This window comes from Bombus flavifrons, chromosome 16 (assembly GCF_040668555.2).
Source record: "Bombus flavifrons isolate JBK064 chromosome 16, iyBomFlav1_principal, whole genome shotgun sequence".
In the NCBI taxonomy this organism is placed as follows: domain Eukaryota; kingdom Metazoa; phylum Arthropoda; class Insecta; order Hymenoptera; family Apidae; genus Bombus; species Bombus flavifrons.
Genome location: NC_138457.1, coordinates 5,104,214 through 5,127,705, shown reverse-complemented (window position 1 = coordinate 5,127,705; position 23,492 = coordinate 5,104,214). Strand labels below are relative to the sequence as shown.

Below are 23,492 nucleotides of genomic sequence, written 5' to 3'. Positions count from 1 at the left end.
ACTGACAAGATATGTGTTGCTATCTATGGAAGACGGAAGGAACCGTAACTTGAAGCATGTCAGGATAGATGGTAACACATGGCTGTCCATAGACCAGAAATGCAGTACTGTGCGATAAGGTATGTGTTGCCATCTATGGAAGACAGAAGGAATTGCAACTTGCAACATGTCAGGATAGATAGCAACACATGGCTGTTCATAGATCAGACATGCAATATCGTGTGATAAGGCAAGTCCTTTCCGGTATATGTCCATTCTGTCGACTTACGTATTATCTGCGATAATTCCTATGTTCGCCTTAGGAAATCGGTATTTTATAATTTTAGATACAAAATTCTATTGTCACGTCTATGTCACGTGCACTCTGCCTTTAATGAATAATTTTGTATACATAATTGAATTCAATTTATCGATGGTTGAATGATATCATGACTACATTATCGGTAATGATATGTTTAGCTGGTGACCCTGCATTAGGCATATGAGACAAGAAAAAATTGTGAATAAAAATTTAAGATAATTCTATTGTACGAATTTTTCAATTTTAAAATTGATAATTCTTATAAATCTAGTAATAAAATTATTTAGTTGTTAAATGTTTAGTGCATGAATTATCTTAATAGAAAAGATATAAACTGTAGCAGCTCTGTTTCCAGAATAGTTGAATTCTAAAATTGGCCGTTCTTCTGAAATAATGAAACACAGAATGCATACTGAAATAATGAAACAGGTTGAAAAAATGTATCGTATAATGTGGAAAAATGTTTTCATTATTAATATGTACATGGTATTCATAGAGGGAACGATATTAAAATTTGGGCAAATACAATTTCATGTCTACCAACTGTATAGATTAGAAAAAGTTGAAGAAATCGAAAGAGACCCCTGTTGATGCTCAAGCGAACTAACGATAATCCGCAGATTCATGATGTGACACCTTTCTCCCCTGGGAGAATGCCGTCATGGAATCCATGTCTTGTCCCAGCGGAATTTCGCTGTTGTCGCCATAGCTATGTTCCGGAATTCGTGACTCTCCGTATCCTCCTGTGGGAGGAAGGTGTCGTGTCCCTAGGCGCATGAATTACCAGTAGATGCCAGTAGTTCACTGTGGTTCATGGTGAGGGAAACCAAGAGGAACGGTGGGAATGGTGAGCGGCCAGTTATCAAGGCAATACGCACCGTATGCAAATCCATATATCTATACTACTGTATATATAAAAGTCAAAATATGTATACATATATGTTAACGAATTCTATACCGTTCAACGCAATTTCACAAAATTTGGTATGAATATTCTTCGACACCTCAGAAAAGATATTGTGAAGATTTTTCCACCCCAACCACTCTTCAAACCCACCCCCTCTTTACTTAAGCTCGAGCAATCTTAAGTGAAGTAGAACAATAATTTTCAACAATTTTATAGAATAATATTTTTATTTCAAGTTTGGGTATTTTTTGAATGGATTAAAAAGTTATCATGGAGATTAAAATAAAACGAGAAGCGAATGTGTAAAATGAAATTTGAGCAGCTAAAGATTCGAAGAAAAATATAAGCATTTAAAAAATTATTTCTACGAAGATTAAAGAGACAATTATTATTTGATGAAATAAAAGAAAACGAACGAAGAAAGAAAAGAAGGAGTAATACAGTTTTGAGTTTCTTAGCTTCACAGTTATTATATATTTTATCTATTTATCTAGTATTTAGTATAAAATTAATTTGGTATATTAATAATAATATATAATCGATTATTTCAATACTTGTGTTAAAAAATTCTGTTAAATATCTCGTTAGTTCTACGTTCATCTTCACATTAGTTTTAAACTTTACCAATAAAACGACAGTCGAGTCTCATCCCAACTATCACGAGTCTGTGTATATTTACAAGCAAACCTTTCGTCGATAAAACAGTTAGAAATGAAAAAACTATAAGTGATTTCCTCCTATCATAAAATAACGTATAAAAGCTAGAAAAAATGAAAAGTTGGTTAGTACAAAGAGAAAGGTAGAAAAATAATGGAAACGCGTCGGAATTAATCATATTGAAAGATTCATGGTTTAAAAAGAGTTGTAAGAATAGCAATTGTGGATTGTGGACTAGCAATGTACCGAGCTGACAAATATTTACGCCGATACTCTATTTACATTCGATGGTTTATTCAAGGTTTCGTACCGTAAGAACGAATGCATCGCCTCTTTCATTTTTTCTTATTTTTTTTTTTTTTTTTTTTTTATTATTATTATTAGTAATTCTGTTTACTGTACCTCAGTCGATGACCTTGACTTGCGACGTATTTATGCGACCGTAATTTCTGAACGTACGAGTAATAATATATCGATTTGTAATTATCGAATCACCTGTTGATAAAACCCTACGTGGTCGTAGACGTCATTTTGTCAGGGTTCACGATGTAATCGGACAAATAAAAGGGAAATTACGATCAGAATAAATGTTAACACAATTACGTTAATATTCGGACACTTCCTATATTCGTTGCTTCGTGTAGGGAGGAACGATCTAAAAAATATAATATCTAAAAAATATTCTACTAGAATATCAACTATTTACTATTTACTGTAGCTTGAAAATACGTAAACAATTTCTTCCTAACAATAACCGTTTAATCTTATAATGGACTTTCAACAGAACAATTGTCTCATTTTTACACGTCATGCTGATACCTGTGAAAAAAAGACAAATTTTATTGGTATCGCTCCGTTAATTATAAAAATAATTCGAGTGACCGAGTAACACGTATTAGCACGTCTTGCGACGCTGACGTAAAAATACGTCTTTTTCGTGTTATCGTTTAACCGTCGCATCGGTTCTGTAAATGTACTTTTAACAACTGTGATATCTAATAATAACTATCCTGCGCAGTTCAGACGTTGCTTTTCGAAATATCTGCTCTCCCTCCCTCTCTCTCCCTCTCTCTCTCTTATTAATTACTATTTTATAAAGTTTCGGAACAGTTCGTCTTAGTAATTCTCGCGATTGTCCCCGTTGTATTCCTTTCTGCACACTTTGTAATATCTCTCATAGGGGTTCTTTGGCTGTTGAGCAACGCCGTCTTACCCCTTGTCTTCGTTTCACATAACGGTGAAGTATATCTATACGGTGACACACTTGTTTCAGTCTCGCCGACTGTCTCTATTGTTTTGCAATTTCGAAAATTAACGAAGACTACAATGGACAGATATGAACGCGACAATACACGTAATCTTGGCCACAGACAAGGGATGTCTCTGTTTTAAATCAATATGCGATCGTAGTTGTTATAATTTTATGGCACTTCCATGGTGTTTTTTTTATTAGTACGCTGCGCTTTGTTCCGACGCGTTAAACAATTGGAATGTTCACGAAACACGTCGGAACAGAACGCGACCTACTGATAAAAGCACGATTAAAGTCTGAAAATTTGAAATCTAAAGGGAGGATTTGTTTAAAAATGAGCGAATTCTTGCGCGTATAAGAGAGCCGGGTGGGACGCGGTTAGGGTGGATCTCCATGTGCAGCAACCTCCACGTGGTAAGGCCCGGGCAATCGTTATTATTTGTTATACAATTACTAATCGCATCGCTACGTTATACAATTACGAATTATATAGAAAATAATGCCAGCTAATTGGCTGCGATTATGCTTTTATGTAATTGAAAGATTTATTAAGCTGTTGACAAGACTACCATCGATGCCTGAAACCGTAAATTGGTTTTTCTTTGGTAATGTGTAATGAAGCAATGCCTTTTGAATGTTGTAGAAGCGTAGAATTCTACGTTTCCAATTTAAATTATTCTGGTCATCTATATAACGTTTAAGGGCTAACGTAGCTTAGTTATCATATGCGAGCATATCGCGGATTTTTATGCGTTCATAGAAAATTTGAAAATGCAGAATTGCGTAGAACGCGCATAGTATGAAAAGGTACATGAAATATCGAAAGCGAAGCACCCGTCGTAGTTTTTGATCGAGCGATACAAATTACTATGTAAGTTCCATTTCCTTAGTCCTTTTCGTAAAAATATAAAATTACAAAAAAGTCAGCCTAGTTGTTGTACGTAGATATAAAATTTTAAACCTTAGTTTCGTCCGCCACTGTAGCTTATACATGGTGAGAATTTTTCTGATCGCGTTATACGAGCATCGCGTTATACGGAGTTCTACTGTACTAGCTAAGGACCAACGTCCCATACGTATGAATGGGCAGAGCTGAACACGGTGAGACTCATGCGCGCGCTTCGAAAATCAAAATCAATGTGGTCCTCCCCTCAGAAACTCCACACCGGCCTTGCTCCGATTGCCCACGCCCTTTAGTGTGCCTCGTACTTCCGTCGCGGACGCATCCCTCGTGCAATCATCGTCGTCTTTGCGTCCTCCTCTCTCCCTCACTCTGCTCCTTCTCTCTCTCTCTTTCTCTCTCTATCTTCGCTTCACTTACTCACTTACTCTTTATTACCCCCACTCCACAATTCGCTTACTCTGTTTCTCTCTAGCTTTCTCCTCCCCCCCACTCTCTAACTCCCCCTCTCTCGTTCTCTATCTTTCTCTTCTGTTTCTTTCTTACTTATTCGCTCACTTACTCTTTCTCACGCATCTACACGTACGCGGGTACATTATATAACATACACGCGGTCTGTCCTCTCTTGATCCGTGTGCCTGCTTGTTGTGTTGTCTATCTCCCTCGGGTTTAGGTTCGGGTTCGAGCGAATCAAAATAACGAAGCTGTATGCGATGATGATCGGCGGCAACGAAATATAAGAGAGAAAAGAAATATGTATATACGAGAGAGGAAAGGGTGGTGGTAAACTCGCTAAAACATCGGATCTTCTGGTGCTCGCAATTATATCAGAATATAGTCGTACCGATGCACGCGAGATTCCTCGTCCCGCCTCTTTCTACACCGATGCTGGATACCAGTGATTTAAATTATGTGTGAATCGTCCGGTTTGTGGATTTTTCGGTCTCGCCCTCGAATTTCTTGTGTCAGTGAAGTTCCAATTTCTTTGTTTTTTTCCACGTCTTTCCCGTTTTTTCGCGACGATAACCTACATCGAGATTGGTCTTTCGTTGGTTTTTGTTTTCTCGTAAATAGACTGCGGATTTTCACGCATTTCTGGGAAATTTGGAGGTGCGAAATGCACACATATGCGAAAATATATGGAATATCCAAAATAGAGCGTTTTGTAGATGAAACAAATTTTTATTCAAATTCCATTTCTTTAGTTACGTTCGTAAAAATATAAAAATGTACAAAAATCCGCAGTCCACTCGTAAATATTGCTGGATCTTTTTGTCGTCGCGATGTTTTCCTCGAAAAGTGGTCGTTCTCGGCCGATAAACAATTCGCTCGGTCCTTATCGATCGAGATATTAGATTTTCGTGGCTCTCTTTTGTATCTTTCGAAAATTTCGGCTGTCCCTTCGAGATCGTGGCCCAGCCTTTTCGAAGGCCCGACCCACCTTCTTGATTGGAAAAAAAGTACTTGTCGGTCCGCCTTTAGCTTTTGTTTTCGCCGAGAAAACAATTCGATTAACCTGTGTCTTTTTCGCCAACCTGTGTCATTGGGCCTCCTACCACGCCTAACGGTTCGTCATTCAAATTCTAATCTCTATTCAGTGAATATCGCGCGTTTCGGCAGTTTTCATTACGTCGGTTAATCGGTAGGAAACCTCAAACGCGAAAATATGTAACACGATGAACACAGAGAAAGAACAAAATCAAAAGTGTGTTGTATGGTTAAGGAACCGATGAATTTTGTCCAAGTGGCTGACTGTTATGTGTAAACACGGCGAACAAGGTAAAAAGTGTTTGAAAATCATTGTTAATATATTTTCATGATGTTGTTAATAGCGATGTTTTGATGTATTAGTTCATGAAATTATAAAAACGAATGTTGATGTCTACGTTTGGTTATTTTATATCGTCAATGTTCCTTTTACATTTGAAATAGCAATTATTATGGGTTACTGTTTTTGTTGTTGATATTTTCCACATTTACGATATTCACCATTAGTATCGTTAATGGTAAAAATAAAGTTATAACATTTGAGCCTCTTTGTTCGTTTTCATGTCAACGAATTGACATTTCTTACGTTACATTTGATATAATAATTATTAGGGGTTAGTATTTTTGTTGTTGATATTTTCATCGCCATTGGTATCGTTGATGGCGCCACTGTTCATATTGTCCCCATTATTCTTATTTTTTATAATATAAAACTGTAATATCATTTTCCTTCAGTATTTTTATTTTAGCTTTTTAATTACATATTTATACAATGGTGCTTCGTTAGCGTTTATATTGGCGAATAGGAAAAATTTGTTTGCAATTACAACCATAATACATTCAGTATTGGAGATAAAACATATTTTTACAGACCATAATAGATCGTTAATTATGTGTAATGTGAATTAAGCCTCTTGTATTGTGTTGATTTTTATTTTCTCGTGAAATATGACGCTTTTTAATCTGAATGAAACAATATAGAATATTTCGATTTGCAATTTTTATCTTTCTCATAAGCTTTGTTTATTCCGTTGTCTCCTTTTTCTCTTGCAGACATCAAAGATCTTTTTGTGACTTCGTAGCGTTTGTACATTTTACCGTTATCTTTTCACCGCCCTCCTTCGTTGTTCTTAACGTTATTTCCGCGAGCCATTGTTTTCAATTTACTCTTTATTCATTAATGTTGCACGGCTTACGATCGAACTTTTGTATCGACATGTTTTTGTAACCGTATTATTTTATTCAACGGGCTTTATCGAAACGCATTATTAACATTTTCAATAACTGTTTACTATTCACGTCTATAACTTTGGAAATTTTCGGAAATTTTAGAATTTTCATAGATGATTTATTTATTTTTTACCATTTTTATTTCGATAATAACGTCGAACTTATATGTTGTTATAACAAAATAAGAACTGTTTTTAATGTTATATAATTAATTTGTTTTCAATCAAATCATACGTTTTATATAACTAATATTTCTACATAATTTCCTATCATAGAGCGATTTGCTTTTTATGTTTTCTCCGTTATTAATTAATTCCCTCTTGTACGATTGAATTAGTATCATTAATGAAATTTGTCAAATCACAAATTACACGTTATTAATATCAATAATTCTTTAGTATACTGACAGTTAGAAGCTCGATAACGATTAGGTAATTAGTTTATTAGTTTATTATATGTAAAATTGTAAATTTATAAAAAGAATTGATGATTAATTTCAAATGTTATTTAATGAAAAGAGAATTTAAATTTTTCTACTAAATATATACATCCCAGACTTAAAGTTATTTTACTTTATTCTATTTTATCTCGAAAAATGAATATTAGAAGCGAATAATTTCAAATCTTTGACAAACTTATCGAAGTTTACATATACTTTTTAAAATTAAAATTATTCTGCTTTATTTTCCTAAATCGTATTTTATTTTATTCGCTTAATTCGTATTTTATTTTACCTCCTTTCAAAGGGTGAATATCAAAAGCGATTCGAAATTTCTGAGCGATTTTATAAGTTGGATTTCTTCACGTACGATTTGAACTATTCCAGAACGAGAAAATCGACTAACGTATAACAGGTATACCTGCTCAGTTGGAAGCATTTTCGAATAAAACGTACGTCGACATAATAGAAAACGCTTGTTACTATTAATGTGACTGGTATTCACGTGCATTTCGGTTTAAATATGTATATCGTCGGTAATGCCGGAAACGGTTAAGCGTTTATTTCCAATGCGCCACATATTTCCCTATGAATTCGCTTCTTTCGTTTTTTCTTATTCTTATTTTCATTTTCGCCTCCGTACATTTTTTTTTAATATACGATATGCGATATGCAATTTTCTCCTCGCAATTGCAGCCAATTGTTTGCGATTTTGCATTCAGTGCTGTTTCTATGCGTGATTATTAAACTGATTTCTATGCACGGTACACTGTAAAGGTGTCAGATTACACATGTAGATAGCTACGTTATTGGCCTTTTAATGGCAACTGAGTATCGTTTTAAGAAACGATTTTAGGTGTTGTTTTACGAAGGTCAAACTGCTCATAACGATTGTCCTTTCCTGGCGATCTTTATACCGGTATAGATCTTTTTTACAATTTTTCAATCGAATTGCAATTTAGGTAAATGTTACGCACAGATACACGTACAGGGTGTCCGTGTTATTACGAATCTGGATTCTTTTGGTAACTGATTAGTTTTGGGAGAAATGAGAGGGAAAGAAATTTGATTGAAAAATCAAATTTCCGTTTCAAACCTGTGTATTTTAGTTGTATCTTCAAAAATCCAAATTTCCGTTTCAAACCCGTGTATTTTAGTTGTATCTTGAAAAATCCAAATTTCCATAAACGCATGCAGTGTGCTCGTCAATTACACCGAAACAAGTATAAATCTCGGCCGGGTTTATTTTATATTTTACTTTGGAACAGCTAAAATCCACCGTGATTTAAACAGAGGTTAAAACAATTATCCATAAAGTTAAATACACGGCAATAAAGAAAAACTTATCTCTAAGCATTTTAATATATTTTTCTAAATAGCACGAATAACAAGGCATAGTTGCGGAGTAGCAGGGCTATAATGCTAGATATTAAAAAAAAAAAGAGATCAAGTTATCAAGATCATACGGTATTCTCGGTTAGCGTACGAGTACAATCAGGATTCTCTTTAATTATTCTGTATCTAATATAGCCGGGAGAACAGGGCGTAATTGCGAGAGCAGGCTTTTTTGTATTTTTAGCAGTTTTCTATATAGGTATCTATAAATGTTGGTTAGCCTTTCTCTCCTATGTGTGCGTTTTGTATCGCTGATCTATATTGGTCTCGGCCATATATAGAACTATTTTCGTTTACAGCAAATATAGAGCATGAAAACATTTCAGTGAAAATATTTTATGCGCAAAGCGATTCCCTCATGGTTCCTGGTGGCCATTTACAGTGGCTGGCATTAATATTCGGACACCGTGCGTATTTTTGTTTCTTTCAATTTCCTATAAATGTATAATACGAATAGGACAGTTGTAACTTTCCAGATATATTTAAGTAACTTTAAATATACAGGGTGATTGGTAACTGGTGGTACAAGCGGAAAGGGGGTGATTCTACGCGAAAAAAGAAGTCGAAAATATAGAATAAACATTTTTCGTTCGAGGCTTTGTTTTCGAGAAAATCGACTTTGAATTTTCGCTCGGTACGCGTGCGGTACGTTGTAACGGATCTCACTGTAGATCGTTGTCTCGATGGAAAAATATAAAAAAAAAAAAAAATTTTTATTCTATATTTTCGACTTCTTTTTTCGCGTAGAATCACCCCCCTTTCCGCTTGTACCACCAGTTACCAACCACCCTGTATAATAGGACAGAGAAAGGAATATTAGAAAAGTAAAAAACTAATGTTGTAATAATTTCAAATTTTGAATATATTCTCGCCTTGGAATCTCTATGGTGTTAAAAAAGAATATTTAAATAATTTAAGAACATATATACCAAATATAGTTAGACACGACTTGACATATTGCTTTTTTATCCAAGCAATTATGTTTCGTATATTCTTTGCTATTGTAACTACTTAATATTCTTTATGTAGTATAAAGTGTTTACATATTCGTAAAGAGAGGCGAGTATTTTTTTGACTGAAGATTTTATTGTACAAGGTGATCCGTAATTGGTGGCACAGAGTAAATTTAGTATAGAGTGGTTCTACGAGAAAAAATAAGGGAAAAATATACAGGGTGGTTGGTAACTAGTGGTACAAGCGGAAAGGGGGTGATTCTACGCGAAAAAAGAAGTCGAAAATATAGAATAAACATTTTTCGTTCGAGGCTTTGTTTTCGAGAAAATCGACTTTGAATTTTCGTTCGGTACGCGTGCGGTACGTTGTAACGGATCTCACTGTAGATCGTTGTCTCGATGGAAAAATATAAAAAAAAAAAATTTGTATTCTATATTTTCGACTTCTTTTTTCGCGTAGAATCACCCCCCCTTTCCGCTTGTACCACCAGTTACCAACCACCCTGTATATTTCAATAATTTTAAATGTATTTAAGCAATTAGCCGTTTTTGACGAGTATAATCGTCATAAAGAAATGGCAATATTTTGTGCTATGACGAGTATACTCGTCATGCGTAAAGAGTAGTTACAATTTGCTGTCCAAATTGCAATTTTAGTGAAAACTAAAATATATTCGTAAATTTCGACGTTTCGAATATTCAGAGGCCAAGACGAAATAAAACGAACAAATATAAAGATATAAATAATTCCTATGAAAAAACTATATGTATAGTGTATATAGCGACGCATTTCAGGTACACACTTTTCAAAGAGCTCGAAACAGCTAACTGGTTAAGTGATTATAAAAGCGAACGCTGAAGAGGACGTAAGAAGACTCCGCTGCTTCATACAGAGTGCAATGAAAATTAGAGCGTTTTGCCTAGAGTAAGACAGCATTCCTTCGTTCAGAACGATGTGACATTAACTAGTATTAATAAGGATAGAAATAATACTCAAATGGATAGTACAAACCAACGTCGTATCAAAGAAATATTGTTACTTAGGTGCACATCTCGCTAATTAACTTATATATCGTTACTTATATAATTTTCTTATTTATCTTTCTAACTCGTTTGCTACCTAAGCTTGTAATAGGCGGTAGCCTAACGTAACAGTAAGGATAATGATAAAAGTAATAAATATTATAAATTATTAATAGTAAAGTATTATCACACTAAACTCAGAGATCAGAATATTTTATGATTGAGAATAAGAAAAGTAATAACAGTAATAAATATTATAAAGTATTAACAATAAAGTATTATCACACTAAACTCAGAGATCAGCATATTTTATAATTGAGAATAAGGAAAGAGCGTTATATAAATATATAATCGTCGTAATGGTCGTAAATGGCTTACTACAAAGTTGTAACAAGGATAACAAAATTACCAACGACCGATTTCTTATTTGATTCTGCATGGAGACGATGTCGATATTGTATTTGCAAGAACTTTGAGCAAGAAGTTCGGTAGACGTGACTAATCGATCAAACGAGATGCCAGTCGTTTATAATTTTTCCTTGTTTTTGTTATAAGTTTGTAATAAAACATTCACGTTACCCTACATTTATGCAACATTTTTTCCTTATTTTTAATCGTAGAATATGCCGACGCCGCGTTTAGCGGGATAAAAATGAAACAGCCTGTATAAATAGTTAGGAGAGAGGAAACCTACGATAAAATATTTTATACCTGAAACAGCTTCTTTTAAAGATTCTGCGCTGTAACGATCGTGAAACAAGTTGAAGTAGACGATTCCAAATTATCGGCCAATAATAATCTGTTACAGAAACTGGATGGAACATATTTTTGTACCAACTTATTTCTTACACCGACCAGCTCTCTATGTAATCGCCAAGTTTCCTCGTTAAACTCTCCGATATATATCGTGAAATAAGCAGAACGATTAAATGAAAAAAAGTTACTCCGTACAAGCATAAATTCGTCTATGTTCCTAAAGGATTGATACGAGACAGGCTGTGGGACGAACGAATAACAAACAAGAAGCGGTAATTCGTAATGAAAGATGTTATTATCTGAGCAAGAGTACCGAAGAAGAAAAAAAAAGTTTGATAATTGAAATTAGGAAGGGATGAAATAGTTGAAGCGTTTAAAGAATCCGTAATTCAAACTGGCGAGTGTCGTCGAGTTGCCGTGAGCCCTAGATTTAATAGTGCTTTCAGCGTTTTAGTTTTCGACAAAATGGAGAAGCCTAGATTTCGAGATTAAGTCTTATTTTCTCGAGTAACTTTCATCCCCCGATCTTTGCAAACCTTTCATTTTGCACATAGAGTGTTGGAAAAATGCATTGAAATGTATTTAGGTGATTTAACGACTTAATTTGTATTAATCAATATGCTGTCGCCATCTGTTTGAAAAGTGTGCACCTAAATTGTGTCGCAAAAGGTAAGCGATGACGAGTATACTCGTGAAACACAGAGTATGTGTGGCTGTTATAATATAGAATTAAGTTGTAATGAAATGATTTTTATTTTTTAATTTTATTACTGCAGTTTCCTGCAATTACTAAATTGCAATTTAAACAGCAAATTGTAACTACTTTGTATGTAGTAAATGGTAAAATAATTACCAGAAGCGATAATCTTCTCGTGGATTCGTCTCGTTATAAGGAAATTGAAAGAAACGAAAAACAGATAAATTCGTGTTTACGTGTATTATTATCCGAGGATTTTTACGAAAAGAATCTTTCACAGCAGAAATTCGTTCGTTTGACTATGGAACGCGCGCTGATATTTTCTACGCTTTTACGTTAAAACGAATTAGCAGCAGTGCTCCGTACAGTGGTTGATTTAATTCGAGCATCACTCTCGTTATAATTTCTATTAAACGCTCTTTTCTTTTTTTTCGGGATTAAATTGACGAAGTAGAAAAGGCTTGGCTTTCTGAAATTTCTTTCAGTACAAGTTCGGCGATCAGATATTCGTTCAAAGACTCGCGAAACTTCTTTGCTCGAGCGGAGGTTCCACCGAGAGATAAAAGTGCAGCTTTAATTGTAACGGTGATTCAAAAATCTCCGATCGAGTAATAGAATTCGCAGTAAATCCTGTTCTTTGAACTGAAACAAGCTTTGACGAATGACTGTTTAATTTTCGTTTAAATAGAAGACGAACGAGGCACCAGCATGGTTAAATCAGAGATGATTTAAAGAAAGAAAAAAAAAGAGGTTTTGAAACATTCGAACGCGAAATGTGTACCACGGTATACGCTATGTAAATATCGATTAATTCTACGCGTGAAATGTGCACGTTTGTGATAGAGATTGTAGTACTAGGCTTACAGTCTCCATACGATAATCAAATAATAATACTGTTGAGAATTGTGGATCTTAATTGCCGAAATAAAAGTAAAGGAACACTAAGGATACACTTAGAATTCATATTAAAATAGTTTTAGATTTATTTAATAAACGATTTCTAGGATATTCGTCGATATACATTTGCACGCGTCTAAGCATTCTCTTTGTCTCGCCATCTTCCATACCACACTGCCAACGGAACAGTTATATTCATCTGTTTTTCGAGACGCAGCGCACACACATACTTCCGCACACTCGTATTCACATACGTATGCCACTACTACGCGGCCAATCTAGTCTAGCACATGAAATTATACATATCTCAATAAATAATAATATCAATTAATTCTAGATTTGGATTTTGGAAATTAACACAATCTTCTAATGTTGAGATTGATTACTTTTATAAATGTTAGATACATAGTAATATTAGTCGACCATCAGGAGGCAAATTGTCTAAAATCATAGTAGAAATTGATTTGATCGAACGCGATGTTTCGGGATTTTATTACCAAAAAATTCCATTGCTTGTGAGTTTAGAACAACCGTCGATCAATTTGTTGTTACGAATGGCAATTTTCCAAGCAACAAATGTAATTGATCAAACATCCGTTTGCAACGTTTACGATATCTTCTGAAAGTTGAAAAACTGCGTTCGTTTCATAGTGGAAACGTAATTTCGAAATGTTGCAATGATATTTCGTGCCTGGTGTTCTAGTTATTTTTTTTTCTTTCAATATGAGCTTCACGGGGACCTGATTGAATTAGAGAGTTTCCAGATTTCAGATACACTTGTTAGGTCCGATCGTTAAACCAATTTGTAGAGCTTTGACTTGGTTCGCGTTTCGCCAGTCGTTAGTACGATTTAGTCGAATGTATATTTGCACGTTCTATCGTATTATTAGTTATTCTAATTATCGTCTCGTTTTGTTTGCTATTAAATACTAGTACGAGCGGCAAAAATTTGAGCTTTTTATGCAAGGTAACTTTGTTGCTCTATAATATGTACATTTAGCATGTGAATGTAACATGTTGTATGTGCAGATAAATATTTAACAGAGCAAGTTGTGTAAGTTCACGAACTCTGAATAACAAGTTATATAGAATCGAGTATAATTTAACATGAGTTGCGTCGAACATGTTAATAATACTGTTAATGTTGATAATAATGTTAACACATTACTGACCGCTACCGGTTCTACAGCATACGCACGTCTGACCGACAGCTCTGGCGCAGATTCTCCCTGGCGCCGGCTGTGTTTCGGTATAGACTCTCCAATACCATTCTTTTCGTTCATCGCGAACGGTAAGTTTTTCAAATTGGTATAAAACTGTGGGAGCTTACACAGCAACGCAACTGACGCAACCGAGCAAGGTACCTTAGTACTAGATAACAAATTACTGCTCAAATGAGAAAGATTGTCGGCGACAAAAGCCGATTAGTAGACTATCGGTCGGTAAACGTCGGCGACAAAAAAACAATTAATCGGGTATCGGTCGGTAAACGTCGACGACAAAAAACCGACCAATCGGCTATCGGTCGGTAAAGTGTTAATAATACTTCTGAAAGAAATTATATGGATCGGTTAGTGAATTAATTGGTCGAGTATAAAAAAATACGTAGTAATTGACATTTGTGGAAATAAAGTAGAGAAGAAGAGGACAAATCGGTACAATTTCTCTGGGTAATATTAATTATTATAATAGCACGGATAAAACTGACCGAAAGAAAAGACTAGAAAATCAAGAGAATAAGTGAAGTATCATAATATATGAATGAAGAAGTACTATGTCAAATATGTGACAGGAGAAGGCCAAAATTAGTCGATCACGTCTTAAAAGACTAGCCAAAACGTATAGTGAACTTAGACGAAAAATGTATATAAATAAAGACAGCTGGAAAATTATAAAAACGAACATTGAAGAGGATGTATTATTTAATTATTAGTAGCAAGGATAATAAGGCTCAAAGGAATAGTACAAATCAACGCTGTATAAAAGAAAGATTGTTACTTATACAAGTACTTAATCGTGTACTTTCTTAATTTTTCTACTTGAATTAATTTTTTGAAAACGATTTTATAGCTTTTAGAGTTTTCCAAGCTTTTCACAGAAATGGTATAAAAATCTAACGATTGGCCCTTACATAGAGGCCTTTACCAAATCAATTGTCTATTGTCTGTTGAAAAAGAGAGAGGGAGAGATGGAGAGAGAGAAGAAAAGAATATTTTACAACAAAGAACAAGTATTCTTAAGAAGAAAAATTCTTTGATAGGGAAGAATCGAGGACTGTCTGAAATAAAATCACATGTGCCTGCTAGGGAAGCTTTTTTAATTGTGAAGACAAATCCAGTAGCGTTGAAACGTAAATAATCAGGCAAAGGAACGAAGAAGATTTCTCGTATAAAATTTCGCAAGAATTTTTATTGATTTAAGATGAATTCGTTCAGAAAATGCGAGTAATGCTCGTCGATTCTGATACTGTTGGTCTTTTTACCTCGCATCGAAAGAAGAAGCGAACTTTGAATCTCGTGGTCTGACCGAATAACGCTTATACTACTGGCTTACTCAACCATTCTCCTCTCACTTCGTTCTTATTTTACTTTTATTGCTGTCACTCGTGCTACTTTTCCAACTTTATAACGATTTGAAAAGCAATCTGGGAAATTGATGATATCAAGAAAATTCCGAAGATTATCGTTCTGGAGAAGAAGCTTTGTTTTCGTTGCAATTTTCCTTCTTTATCTTTGTTAACGTTTTATTAAATAAAATATGTCGCGCGAGAAATACTATGTCGCAGTGTTTGTTTTCAAAATAATCGGCACAGGAATATCGGAAATATTTCATTGCATGAAAATCGAGAATATTTATTTCCGCTAAATACAAAATACTCTCTTATCTTCGTGAAAAATAGAATATTTTTATCTTCGTAAAAACTGACGTTTCATTCACTTTCGAAAAATACGAAACACGATATTTCCTTCGACCATAAATTTTTGTTCGTTCGAAGGGAGTTTGAAATATTTTATTTTATAAAAGTTGCGAATATTTATTTATTTTAGTTAGAAATAAAATACTTCGATCTCTGCTATATTTTCAGTTTTTTATTCAAATCAGTTAGCATGGAAGAAACACCTGAGGAGGAAAATTAAAGATTCGCGAGAGGAACATATGCGATAACACAGCTACGATACCATAACGATAACTGAGAATTTATGTACTATGTTCGGTGACAAAGATTTGGCCGCCCAAGGCTTCATTCTCAACAACGAATTACGCAGGAAATGGTTCGACTGTTACGATCCTATCACGTTTCACGGCTTTTATCACACATATCGTATATCCGAGGTGTAAAATTTTCCCTCCCGTTATTCGTTTCGCCTCTCTTTCTACTTTATTTACATCTTTAATCTTAATAATAAATAATACGATCACAGTAGAACGTTCGTTAAATGAATTAATCGGTGTATAAATGTGTTTATGTAAGAGAAGTTTCACATAACAGAACGAAAGGGGTTAATATTTAATTTGATTTAATATTTAACACATTCGAAATTGATGGCAAAGTATACGTATTAGGACCCGCGATTAGAGTTTCAAGACTTTCAAGACCATCAAGACTATCAAGTCTTTCAGAATTTTCAATATTTCCAAGACTATCAGCACTTCCAAAATTATCAAGACTATCAAGGCTTTCAAGATTATCAAGATAATTAAGATTTTCAAGATTATCAAGATAATTAAGATTTTCAAGATTATCAAGATAATTAAGATTTTCAAGACTTCCAAGACTATCAAGACGTTTAGAACTTCCAATATTTCCAAGACTATCAGCACTTCCAAAATTATCAAGACTATCAAGGCTTTCAAGATTATCAAGGTAATTAAGATTTTCAAGACTTCCAAGACTATCAAGGCCTTCAGAACTTCCAATATTTCTAAGACTTTCGGAACTTCCAATATTTCCAAGAGTTTAAAGATTTTCAGGATTATCAAGATAATTAAGATTTTCAAGACTTCCAAGACTATCAAGACTTTTAGAACTTCCAATATTTCCAAGACTATCAGCACTTCCAAAATTATCAAGACTATCAAGGCTTTCAAGATTATCAAGGTAATTAAGATTTTCAAGACTTCCAAGACTATCAAGACTTTCAAGATTATCAAGGTAATTAAGATTTTCAAGACTTCCAAGACTATCAAGACTTTCAGGACTTCCAATATTTCCAAGACTTTCAAGACTACCAAGACTTCCAAGACTTTCAAGACTTTCAGGATTATCAAGGTAATTAAGATTTTCAAGACTTTCAGAACTTCCAGTATTTCCAAGACTTTCAAGACTACCAAGACTTTCAGGACTACCAAGACTTTCAAGACATTCAGAATTATCAAGGTAATTAAGATTTTCAAGACTTCCAAGACTATCAAGACTTTCAGGACTTCTAAGATTATCAAGATTATTAAGACTTTCAAGAGTTCTAAGCTTTAAATCGTTCCGAATATTTAGGCGTTGTATTAAGTTGTCCGAAAAGTGTCTTTCTTTTACAGACACGTCTTTTACAACGACTCATCTTTGTACAAACATGAAACCTAATCCGTCGAACGTTATGATCTTTATCTTGATAGAACAAAATGAATCATACAAAAACAATATCAAACAATAGAAACAAAATCGATAAAACAATATAAGACAGAAAATGTTGTGTATCCATTATTTTCTTATAAAATGAAAGAAACTTTTCGGACGACCTAATATATTGCGAACATCGAGCGTCCAAACTTGCGAAAGGATTCAGGAAAGAGATCATCTTGATCCGATAATGCGTTATCGTGTGTACATGGCCTGGTAATCGAGTCGCTGTTTCTAATATCGCTCGCAAAGAAGTCAATCCGGAAAGCATTACGCAAAGACCTCGAACACGCGTTAAAATTTATAAGCTGAAATAGCTTGGGGGCAATCAACGAGATTATACGAAACATTAATAAGAAAAAAATGTGAGCAATCTTTCTCCTGTTTTCAAGCGTAACCATATTGGATCTATGAAGTATTAAATCATAGTTGAAGATTTCTTTAGTAGTAGACAAGGCTGTAAGTGCAAAAATAAAAAAATATGTTTTTTTATCGTATAATGTCGTACCTGCCAATGGGAATATTCTGTATTTAAATATTTAAGATTCAAGAACAATTTCTATTTGTAAATAATTACTGATAGCGTTGAAATAAAAATTATAACGAATTTATATAAAACAATGTGAATATCATTAAGCGACAGACATGCTCAACAATTTTTGCTCGGAACATTATAAAATATACTTCTGTGATAAAGATAAAAAAATCATCTTGGAAGAAAATATTACTTGTTTTTATACAAGTTATTTAGTATCGATACTTACAGCGAATGATATTTATAACTAAGAGCTTTGGCTTTGGGCTTTTGGTTGCATGCAAGCTCTTCTACAAGTACAATCCTTTTCCCGATGAATTTCGACTATGCTAGAGCAGAAACTAGAGAATTTTCTAAGCCATTTGGATTATTATACGCTTAAGGTCGTATAACAATTGAAGCAAAATGAAATTTTGAAAGTGCTTTTAAGCCAGACAAACTTTTCCTCTCTCCTAAAAAAATTCGATATTTGCCACTTACGGTGTTGTCTACAAGAAATCTTCAATTATGGTTGCGATTGTGTATAAATCTGCCTGTTCGAAAATCGAAAATAAATACCACGAAACTTCGTTACTGATGTCGTTCGTTTCATCCTGATTATTCCACTTCTCGGTCGTCGTTCAAAACATTTTGCGAGCTAACTTCGTCGGAAGAATGTGCTCGATTATTGTAATTCTTAGCGAATCGATAGCACTCTGTTACACTGGACTCGTCACAATCGTTGCATCCTGTTATTCCACGTGACATTGCGATAACTTTGTCTGTGTCATTTCCGCCCAAGTTCAGTTCCTCATTTTCTTCTAGCATTTCACACGGCAAGAAAGTTTACCTCGTACACTTCTCGGCGTTTCGTTTTTCATCTACAATCAGGCATTTCCTACCATGTTACTGTACTCTCCTAAACTTGACTTTTTATGAATTCTAATTACATCTTGGTTCGTAATTATGTCCGTGGTTAGTAGAAATCCTACGGAAGTATGTGAACATTCTGCACTTGTTTACAATGTTTACGCATAATAATCGTAGCATTCAGCTGACAGAACGTTCATATAACGGAGCTTCTCATCGTTATTTCTTTCGTTCGCTTAACCTTATCTAAATTGTGTAAATTATCTGACTAATCAATTTCTCAATTTTTGTTAATATCAGAATTTAGATAAAGTCGGATGAACAATAGAGGTAACGATGAATGTAGAATTTTAAATTAAATTTTAAAACTGCTTATCTGACCGGGCCTGGTATGGTTAGTGCTAAAATAATTATTAAAAATTGACAAAATATATTATTTAGACGATCGTCAATCAAATATCGTATTTAAACAAAACATAGTTAGGCATGGCGAATAAAGTTGTAAAAAGTTTGTTTGAGGTCGTTACAGAAGTTCTTTGAGCTCAGAGAAAATACTTAAAACTTTGCACAAAGGAATTCTCTTTAAAGAGGCCAGGAAAGAAATTCCTTTTTAATGTCCAGCAAAAGCTGCCTCTTTTCTCTAACTATACTTTCATCGCGTATACTTTGTCCGGTCGACTGCCGCGCTGCAACACAAAATTACAGTGTTGTTTCCTTCTACCGAAAACAACACTGTGCAACTTTGAAAGCTAAGCGACCAAAAACTTTTCGTTCCTCGGGAAATTACATTTCATAATTGATTACTATAGAAACGTTATAATAATTTTAGAATTTTTAAGAGAAATCTAAAATATTAAATATGCGGCTGTTTCGAGAGGAACCAGTCAAGTCATATCGTAATGACATGATTTCAATCGAGGTTTAATTGATTTTTCTAGTATTTCTAGAATTTTTTTTTTTTTTTTTTAGTATTTCTTATTCTCTTCTCTTTTTGTTTCATGCGTGCGGCCGTGTGATGAATATTATACCGTGCATTGGCTGCTTGTCATATCTGACGTTTCCAGGTTACACGCAACGACAGTCAGACAGACAATTACTGAAAAATTATTGATCGATGGTTCTTCCTTAATCGCTGATTGATTGTTTATTTCGTTATTAAGCCACTGCATATTATATTCACTAGCGTTTAACCCTTCGTCTGCATACTGGCTCGTTTAAATCCATGCGGTCCTTTTTTTACGTTTTTGTGTTTTAAAAAAGCTCCCCAAAATTCTTGAATACTTTTCCAAGCTTCCAGAACATCTATCATCTAGTGGTTTTTATTTTTACATGTTATATACAGGATCCTGCCGGATAACCTGTAAAACCGTGCAGGACGTGACTCCTTGTAGAAAAATAAGAAAAAAAATATAGAACAAAACTTCTTCATTCTCCGGTTAGTTTACGCGAAAATCGAGTTTGAAAATTGAACGTGGCTAGTTACGGACTAAATATAATCGACAGGAGGTGGTTCTACGTGTGAAAATAAGTCAAAAATATAAAATACAATTTTCTCTCAAGACACGTTGTTTCCGAAAAAATAAATTTGAAACTTTATTGTACGTGTAGTACTAGATCGATTCTTAACTAAACACGTTCAAGCTTTATTTTCTTAAAGATAAAGTCTTAAACGGAAAGATTTTATTTTACATGTTTTACTTACTTTCGCTTCTACAACAGCGCCATATTGATTGTTTACTTGTATCCAGTTTACGGTAATTAGCCATGTCCAAGTATACTTTTCAAACTCAATTTTCTCGAAAACTAAGCCTTCTATTATCAACTGAAATTCTATTCCATGCTTACTTTTTCATAAGAAATCACGTCATGCACGCTTCTGCGTGTTATTCGGCCGAATCCTGTATATATATATATATATATATGTACGTGTATGTGCATGTGTATGTGTGAATGTTTTTCTAAGGAAAGCAAAAGTTGAACTAAAATATGAGAGAAATAGAAAATTACTTCAAATTAGTGGTCGAAAACGATCCAATTCAGATGGAGGATTAAGAAAACACAAGAAAAGGTTCACATGTTCAAAGGTGTAAAGTAGAGAACCCTTGACACTTGCATCTTGTTTTTGACCGTACATTTGCTAACGAATGTGTCAATCTGTGCGTGCGTAACTAGCGCTCTTGCGCTATGCCTGCAGCGGTAGCTTAATGACGTTGGGGCCAATTTAATTGCATAGAATAAAGAAACACTTGTAGTCCGTGGTTGATGTTCTTTATTACGGAAGAATCGTTTATAACGTTGGTCGGTTGCTGTGTATAAGAGCTTAGAAAAAGGTTACGAAAATTTCAGATGGATGTATTCGACTAAAGATCAGCCCCCATCTGTTTGAAAGCTTCTCTAAGATTTTGAAATCTGCACGAGGAAAACACAAATCGCAAGGGAAAACACAATAGAAGTTTTTATCCGTATACTTGATAAAAAAGCCTTTGAAATAGCTAAAAATGCAGATATTATAAATCCATAAAATTGCTTCGAGCCACTGTTATTTCTGATATTAATTTTGTTGCGTATCGATTAAACGAAAGATTCGTTTATTTGATAGCTAAATGATAAAATAATTCGATGGAGAATCACTTCCTTATTCAGGCAAACGAACGCATAATTATATTTCGAGATAACATCCGCTCAAACGAAGTGATGTATTATTTTAATAAACATTTTCCAGGTCGGCCCATTCTTCCACCTGTACGTTTACATTCCTTTGTTCTTCTCTCTGTCTCTATCTTCAAAACATTTCTCTCACTCAGTCCGGACTGCTGGATTTTATTGAGATAAAGGAGTACAAAGCCCCGATGACTTTCAACACACATTTTATCGCGCGTCCCTTCGCTATAACTGCACCCGCGTGTACACGTTACGTGTCTCCTTCTCGAGAAGGAAGGAACTCGCACGCTTTTAGGGGAAAACAATAAAAACAAATCATTCGTGCCAACTCTCGCGAAAAGGAACTAACATTACGGTACGGTAAAGTTGTCGCTGTTACGAAGGCAAACACTCCACTAGACGCCTCTAGAAAGCATCTAATCGTGAGAAATGGAAACTTCCAAAGATTATAGTTCTCAACTTTGAATTTAAATAACGAATTAGTAACGTCTGGACGTTTATGGAAATTTATATTTTTTTATCACCATTCATATCCAAATTGTAAATTCATATTTTAATATCAATACCTAAATCAAGTTCAGAAAATAATCGAAACAATCAAATGAAAATCAAATGAAAAAAGAAAAAGTTGTAACATAAGATTGATCGAGACAAAATATCGAATATTAACATGAATGTTCAATTTGGCCAACTGGCTGGCAATCTCCTTTCGTCGCTTTTGCGGCTTTGTGATAAACTATACATATAATTGCTATTGAAACAGCACGAAGAAACTGCACGACTTCCGAGTTCTAATTAGAATTCAAAGTTCCGCTATCCATATAGATCTTAGAACTCGTATGTAGGCTGATGACTATGATAAATCGGCTAATTGGTTGTTAACCTTAATAACAACGCGATATTACGTTTCCGTCAAAGGTTTTAAAGATGATAATTTGTCACGCTATTCACATATACTTAACAAATTTCCAAGCTTAATTTTCTCGAAAATGGAGTTACAAATGGAAAAATCTTATTCTACGTTTTGATTTATTTATTTTTTTTTTTATATATATAAGAATAACCTCCATACCAATTATCATCTCTTGTAAGCTTCGCTTTATGAACAATACAATTAAATTCATTTAACGTTGTTCTATTATTAGTGGACTAAAATATTAAAACTTAATCGATAGTAATTTGATCTTATTTCAGTATCTACTGCCTAGAAATGCGTTTGATTTACGATTTTCTATTTCTCATTCCTCCGTACTTAAAACGGTAGCCGTAAAACTTAACGTACGATTCTTTACTTAAATCCACGTATGAACTAAACAACTGCGTTCGACGTGTATACTCGTCGTGTAAAATAAAGAATTACCATTTACTATAAAAACTCAAAATTTTAGTAAAAGGCAATATAAATGATATTTAGCGGTATGTTTTTTTATACTTCTAGTAAAACTGTTATGTATTTTATAAACAAAATTTTTATTGCTGGATTATTCTCTTTGGTGTATCGGTTATACTTCGTGTAATGTATCGCTTTGTATAAATCGAATTCTCCATTTTCCCCAATGAATCGCCATTTCTGTATTTTATCGCGTATATCGGCTATTCTCCGATTTGTTTTGTCTATTTTATTTTATTATTTTTTGGCAATTTTTAAATTTTTACTAGCGATACCTTTTCCAATAATAAATTGTTAATTTTTATCAAATAAAAATGTGATATTTGTTTTGCGTTACTTTCTTCGTAAAATTTGTAATACGAGCGTTTGCCCTGCGTTCGACGTATATACTCGTCATTGCTTAATTTAATTTAACTACGCGCGTAAGGAATTTTTAAAATTAGATTTAGCTAAATTAAAAATTGTTTAACTGGTTAAAGCTTAAACTTTCTCGCTAAAGCTATTTCGTGATGTTCTTTGTTCCTATCCTTCGAAAAGTTAATTCAG

The 23,492-nt window shown here is 34.1% G+C and overlaps 1 protein-coding gene and 1 long non-coding RNA gene across 13 annotated transcripts in view; one reads left to right on the top strand and one right to left on the bottom strand.

The window, feature by feature from the left end:
• The first annotated feature begins 4,318 nt into the window (after window positions 1–4,318).
• The window catches only part of mAChR-A (muscarinic Acetylcholine Receptor, A-type), a 44,373-nt gene continuing 25,199 nt past the window's right edge, over window positions 4,319–23,492 (top strand). For 2 of the 10 annotated variants that reach the window (XM_069130272.1, XM_069130271.1), the window contains exons 1-2: window positions 4,319–4,982; window positions 5,617–5,797. The gene's annotated coding sequence lies outside the window, so the exon portion shown is untranslated. Of the gene's footprint in view, window positions 4,983–5,500; window positions 5,586–5,616; window positions 5,798–23,492 lie in introns of all 10 variants that reach the window. The other 8 variants (XM_069130273.1, XM_069130276.1, XM_069130280.1 and 5 more) reach the window with 8 other exon arrangements.
• On the bottom strand, window positions 17,559–21,881 carry LOC138188137 (uncharacterized). Of its 3 annotated transcripts, XR_011175376.1 has the most exons (6): window positions 20,903–21,881; window positions 20,598–20,793; window positions 19,924–20,279; window positions 18,605–18,906; window positions 18,276–18,534; window positions 17,559–17,968 (listed from the first exon to the last, which is right to left on the bottom strand). It is a non-coding gene; the product is annotated as an uncharacterized LOC138188137 (long non-coding RNA). The 3 variants fall into 3 exon arrangements; XR_011175375.1 differs by lacking the exon at window positions 19,924–20,279 and having other exon boundaries at window positions 20,903–21,876; XR_011175377.1 differs by lacking the exons at window positions 19,924–20,279; window positions 20,598–20,793; window positions 20,903–21,881 and adding an exon at window positions 18,976–19,455.